At 48.4% G+C, this 6,000-nt stretch overlaps 1 protein-coding gene across 9 annotated transcripts in view; it reads right to left on the reverse strand.

Moving 5' to 3' along the window:
• LOC147103064 (adhesion G protein-coupled receptor B2-like) overlaps positions 1-5,298 on the reverse strand; it is a 1,231,153-nt gene extending 1,225,855 nt beyond the window's left edge. For 5 of the 9 annotated variants that reach the window (XR_015072890.1, XM_085962346.1, XM_085962350.1 and 2 more), the window contains exon 1: positions 4,918-5,296. The gene's annotated coding sequence lies outside the window, so the exon portion shown is untranslated. Of the gene's footprint in view, positions 1-4,917 lie in introns of all 9 variants that reach the window. The other 4 variants (XM_085962351.1, XM_085962348.1, XM_085962349.1 and 1 more) reach the window with 2 other exon arrangements.
• Positions 5,299-6,000: the final 702 nt, after the last annotated feature.

Genomic DNA, 6,000 nt, shown 5'->3' on the forward strand with positions numbered 1-6,000 from the left:
TCGCTTGATGGCCATATTTGAAAATGATCTCTTTCTGTGTCTGCTTTTCTTTCATTCTGTAATTTCTACTGTGTTTTTCTTTGTCTTCCACTGTTTCTCTTTTGCTCTCTCCATCTTTCTCTGTACAGCTCCCAAACTTTCTCTTGTTGCCATCCATTATATCTGTCTCCAGATTCATTTCTCAGCCTCTGTCCTACCGTCTTTCATTCCCTCTGTCTCCTCTTTCATGTTTGTCTCCCACTGCCTTTGTTTGCCTCTCATACATGTTCACTAACTTACCTACTCAACATGTACCCATTACTTTTTTAAAAAAGGTTAAATACTGGCGATGAGTACCAGAACTAAATGGAAAGATAGCAGAAATGCCTGGGCCAGGAGGGAATGGGGACTCAGTCCAGAAGTAGGGACCTGGGTTCAGGCCCATTCTGCGATGGAGTAGTGGCTAGGGGACCTGGCAATGGGAGGTTGCAGACATGGTTGTTCTGCGACAATTTATTTCTCTCTCCACCCAGCAACACGAACTCTCCCCCTCTCTTTTCTTCTTCAATGGGGTCTCTCTTGGATTTCCCCCAAAAGGATCACTCTCTATACTGAGCAACAGCATCTCTCATTTTTCATCTCTTACCTATTACCAGCCCCATCAATCACAGGCTATGTCTTACTTTCCCAAAATATGTATAAATCTCACACTCTCACAGGCTCTCCCTAGTCCCAAAACAGGGTTGCTTTCCTTCTCTCCCCCACACCTTCCACCCCCCGCCCCCACACAGGATGCCTTATCTTTCTCAGACTCACATCTTGTTTCTCTCTTAATTTTTCCCTCTTCTCTCCTCCCTTAACAGGGTGTCTCTTACCCTGTTAAATAGGATCGTTCTCTTTACCACTGCCTCAAAATGACTATTTTTCTTCCTCCTTTAACAAGGTATCAACCTCTAACTCTTGATCTTCTTCTCCCCATCCTAGATTGGCACTGGGACATTAGGTCTCCTGCCTCATCACCCTGGTCCTGTACATAGCTACACACTGTGTCCTTACTTTCCTCCTGCTAAACAGCAGATCAACAAATAGTGTCTCTAAGAATGAAAAAAAAACAAATATATTACCCCCACATCTAGAATAGGGTGTCTTTCTGCTTCTGTCCTTCCCCACATTTTGTCTCCCTTTCTCTCTCTTCTACCTCTCCTCATTCAACAGGGGCGCAATCTATCTCTCTCCTGAACAGCATCTCTCTTTTTCCATGATTCAAAACAACGTATCTCTCTTTCCCCATCAGGTTCTAGGGTAGCACAGACTGGAGGAAAGGGAAGGCTTAGATGTTTATTTTCACAGAAACTGCAGCAGGAGGTCCACAGAAAGTTTCTTACAGTAATGTTGATGTAGGCACCACTGTTGTGCTGGAAGCAGAGTGGGAGAAGAAACATCCAATTCCCATAACAGCTTCTTTTTCTTTATGTTCCTTTTTCACTGCATCATGGATGATTTCTTGGGCCTGAGACAGATTCACCGAGCCTTAATCATGGCCTGTAGTTTCCAAATGGAGTCCCGGTCTCTGACCCCACTCAACTCCAGTTCCTTAACAGGCATGCGCTGTGGTGTTTTCCTCTTGCTGACTGACAATCATTGAGGCTCTAGGAATTTTTCTAAAAATAAATATAAATTTACCTTTCTAGTAACAGGGATTGTCCCACTTCTGTCAGCCCATAACCTAACACCTCTCTTTCGGTCTCCCTCAGCAACAGGGTCACTTATTTCTTTAAGTCCTTATGAGGACAGTACACTGCAAGCCCTTATACAGGCATTACTTTCCCTTGTATTGTTTAGAGTGAGCTGGCACTGGGACTCCAAAAGTGGCAGGAGACCTGGGGTGAAAATTGCACGTTCTTCTTTGCTGAAAAGGAATTTAAAAAACAGAAAAACAAAAGGGATTCCAAAAATGCATTAAATAATATTGGAGATTCAGTTGGTGCTTCATGCAGAGTCGCTTAGCCTTATAATAAAAATGTTCTTGATGTGTTGCAACTCAACAACAACTTGCATTTATATAGTGCCTTTAATGCAGTAAAACATTCCAAGGCACTTCACAGGAGCATTATCAGACAAAATTTGACACTGAGCCACATAAAGAGATATTAGGACAGGTAAGAGATAAGTTTTAAGCAATGTCTTAAAGGAGGAAAGAGAGGTCAATACTGACTAATAATTATTTTGAATTGACTCTGGAGTCACTTTTTTAATTTTTAGGAGAAAGATTAGTCATAACCTATTTAAATATTTCTAAAGTGTTGTTTACTTATTTACATCCATCAATTAAGACTGTGGAGCAGCTCAGTGATTTGCTGCTTTTCCCCCAAAACTTTTCAGTTTTCATGGGCTTCAGCGCTGCTGCTGTTTGATCTGCCTGACATTTTTCTGCAATGTAATTTACCTGCATCGCTTAGTCAACCAATCAACCTGCATAAAAATGGCATAGAAATGTAATATTTTAGACAGATAAATATACATGAGATAGAGGTACAAATAGTCAGATAAAGAAATAGGTGGATAAATAGATGGACAGGCAGAGAATAGGTTAAAAACGTCATATGCTAGAAATGAGAAGCAAAAACACTGAAAATAGGCAGCAGGTCTATCAGCATCTGTAAAGAGAAAAGGTTAACCTTTTGCACATAACCCTACATCAGAACTGAAAGCTGAAAGATAATCAAGAAATTTAGTAGGGTTGAAGGATTCTATATATATATAGATTATATGAGATTATGAGAGAGAGTGAGATGAGTGCCAGCTTTAACTTACTGTATATATTATGCAAGAATGTCACACCTGTGTTGGATCAGAGCGGTCTCTCTTCAATACAGTTTTGTTCCAGGATCAGTTCTATTCCTCCATTCACATTAACATCTATAACTTTCCAACTTGTTCAAAATAATCATTATGCTTAATTTTGAGGGAATAAACCGTGGTTCATTTCCTACCTGCATGTTTTAAGACGTTTGTAGATTGCCTAATGCAGATTATTTGCTGAATACTACAGAAATGCATCGTCTTCCCACAGAAAGCTGAACAAAATAAAATGCTACACATGAATTTCGGCCAGGAGACACTAAATCAGACCCTTAAATAATTCCGTTTGCATCTTTGAATGCATAGCAGTGCAGTCATTTTTACGCATCTGGACACAGATAGATATTCATGGCATGCGAAAATACAAAGGCAAGTTCAGCACTTACAGCACTGAGGGCTTCACATCCCCAGCTGCTGGAACAGCACTAAAGCTCGGTGAAGCCGCAAAATAAATGATTTACATTTTGTTCCAAACCCAAGTTGTCAAACATCATTACTAGTGGTTACAGATCTCCATGCCCTTGATTTTTATAGCGCGATGTGTTTTCTTTGCCGATTGCTTATATTTAAAATGAAATCCTGTGACCAGATCACAAGGACTCACCCCTTTCTGTTCCCCACTGCACACCACATTCGTGGCTGATAAACGGATCTGGCACTGGAAATGCAAAAATGTCGCCACCGATAAACTTCAGGAGGCAAATCTGGTGAAACCAAATATAAAGGAAAGGAAAGGGAGCTGGGGGAGCAGATTCCTAAACAGCCAGGCACTAGTCGGCCGATTAGTGTAAGGATCTCGTTTGACAGATGGGGAGAGGGAGAGGGGCGGAGATACACACACAGGTGGAGATAGCGAGGAAGATAGACTGAAAGAAAGTGAGAAATGAGGAAAATAAGTGCAGGACATACAGAAACAGAGGAAGAGATACAGAGAAAGAAAAACTATATAGACTGAGGGGAGGGAAACGGCAGAGAAAGTAAGGAAAAGACGGAGAGATCGAAAGATGAGGTTCCCTGTGGTGTCCGTCGCTTGCTGATGCATTAGATCACTTGTGTAAAGTATACAAATATGAATGCGTGTCTGTTCATCCGCAATTACACCGCCACGGCAAGCTACGTTTATTCAGATTAAGACAGGCAGTAAATAGAAAGTATACACAATAAGACATTTCGACACTTAACCTTGTCAGCCCCGTCCCCGAGATAACCTAGAAACACACCAACACTTCAACTCGGGTCATATTTCAGAATTGTTGTAAATGAATTCCAAACCATCAGCGTTAAGAACTGCAGGAAATGTTAGAGGTGGTGGGGCCATTCTTGAAACCAATCTGCATCGCACCGACCGCGGACCTGTCTGGGTAATGATAGGGTTTAATAGTTGTGTCTTGCTGAGATATAAATGTGCTGTTTTTCCTGTCCCCGCACTAACTGGCAGAGTGTTTACTCCGGGGCTGCTACACTCGCACACATGCACATCCACAAACCGCGGAAAACAGCTCAGGGAGTAGCTTCAAAAATTAAAAAAATAATAACTTTTAATGATGCAGTTCTTTAGAATTAAACAGCAAAATGGTGGGCAGATTACTTTCAAACACGGAGGGGGGGGGGTTGTAAACCGTTTCTACCAGCGCTGATGGCCAAGGTGACAGATGTCGACAGCCAGAGCTTTGCAGCGATGTTTTAATAAACATCTGCAATTATTCACTGGATGCAACAGCCCCCGCATCCTGACAGGCGCTGTGCAGCGAGTACCCCCAGTGAGTGGAGAACGGCGGATCGAGCTCGGCCCCGGGCTGGCCCGGCCCGGCCCGGCCCGCACTCTCCCACATCCCCCCCAGTGGGCGCCACAGCCCGGCTCACCCGGCCAGCGGGAAGAGTCGCACTCCCCGGCACCTGGCGGCCGATTCCCGCTCTCCTCACACCACACACACACTGCGCTCTTGTTTTTAATCAAACTGCACCCGTTAAATAAAATGCCACTGAAGTGCCGGCTGTTTGCCCGGCTCCGGACCGCGGCTCTCCCTCCCTCTCCCACTCTGAGCCCGAGTTGCGGCCAGGGCTCGGTCCGCCTACCTTTGCGATTCTAGCAAGAGTTTGGCGCTTTAGCCGCTGACTTTGTCCGGATGAAGTTTCCCATCCCGGAGTCTGGAGCTCTCCTCTCTTTCTTTTCCCGCAGGATTCTGCCACTATTTCCTTCCACGGCCAGGAAAGAGTTGGCGGCTAAGCTGCCCGAGGGAGGCGGCGGTGCCAGCCGGGTGCTGCCCGGGCAGTGGGTGCCGAGGAGCCGCTGCTCGGGCACAGGGCGCCGGGGTGGCGGAGGTGAAGTGTCGCCGTGTGAGCTGCGCTGCTCTCGATTCCTCTCGTCTCTCTCCCACAGAGCTTGCACATGCTGCTGTCCCCGCCACACTCTCACTGCCGCTGCTGCTGACAGGAGATCCGGACAAACTCGGCAAACTCCCCTCCCCTCCTCTCCTCTCCCGCCCCTTCAACACGGCGCGCACTCCCGCCACCAACTGCCAACCGCCCCTGCGCGCTCCCGCCACCAACTGCCAACCGCCGCCGCGCGCTCCCGCCACCAGCCCGCCAGGCAACCAATCAGATCGGACCTTGCTGCCCAGGCCAGCGCCCGCCGCCGCCGGGCGGGAGAGAGAGAGCGCGCGCCCACCCACAGGCCGGCTCCTGTCAGCGGGGTTCACACCCGAGCCCCCGCCCACAGGCCGGCTTCTGTCAGCGGGGTTCACACCCCGAGCCCCCGCCCGCCCACAGGCTCCTGTCAGCGGGGTTCACACCCCGAGCCCCCGCCCACAGGCCGGCTCCTGTCAGCGGGGTTCACACCCCGAGCCCCCGCCCGCCCACAGGCTCCTGTCAGCGGGGTTCACACCCCAAGCCCCTGCCCACAGGCCGACCCCTGTCAGCGGGTTCACACCCCGAGCCCCCGCCCACAGGCCGGCTCCTGTCAGCGGGGTTCACACCCCGAGCCCCCGCCCGCCCACAGGCTCCTGTCAGCGGGATTCACACCCCGAGCCCCCGCCCACAGGCCGGCTCCTGTCAGCGGGGTTCACACCCCGAGCCCCCGCCCGGCAACAGGCTCCTGTCAGCGGGGTTCACACCCCGAGCCCCCGCCCGCCCACAGGCTCCTGTCAGCGGGGTTCACAC

The sequence above is a fragment of the Somniosus microcephalus genome, chromosome 20, assembly GCF_052327205.1.
Source record: "Somniosus microcephalus isolate GS21.2 chromosome 20, FLI_Smic_1.0, whole genome shotgun sequence".
NCBI lineage: Eukaryota > Metazoa > Chordata > Chondrichthyes > Squaliformes > Somniosidae > Somniosus > Somniosus microcephalus.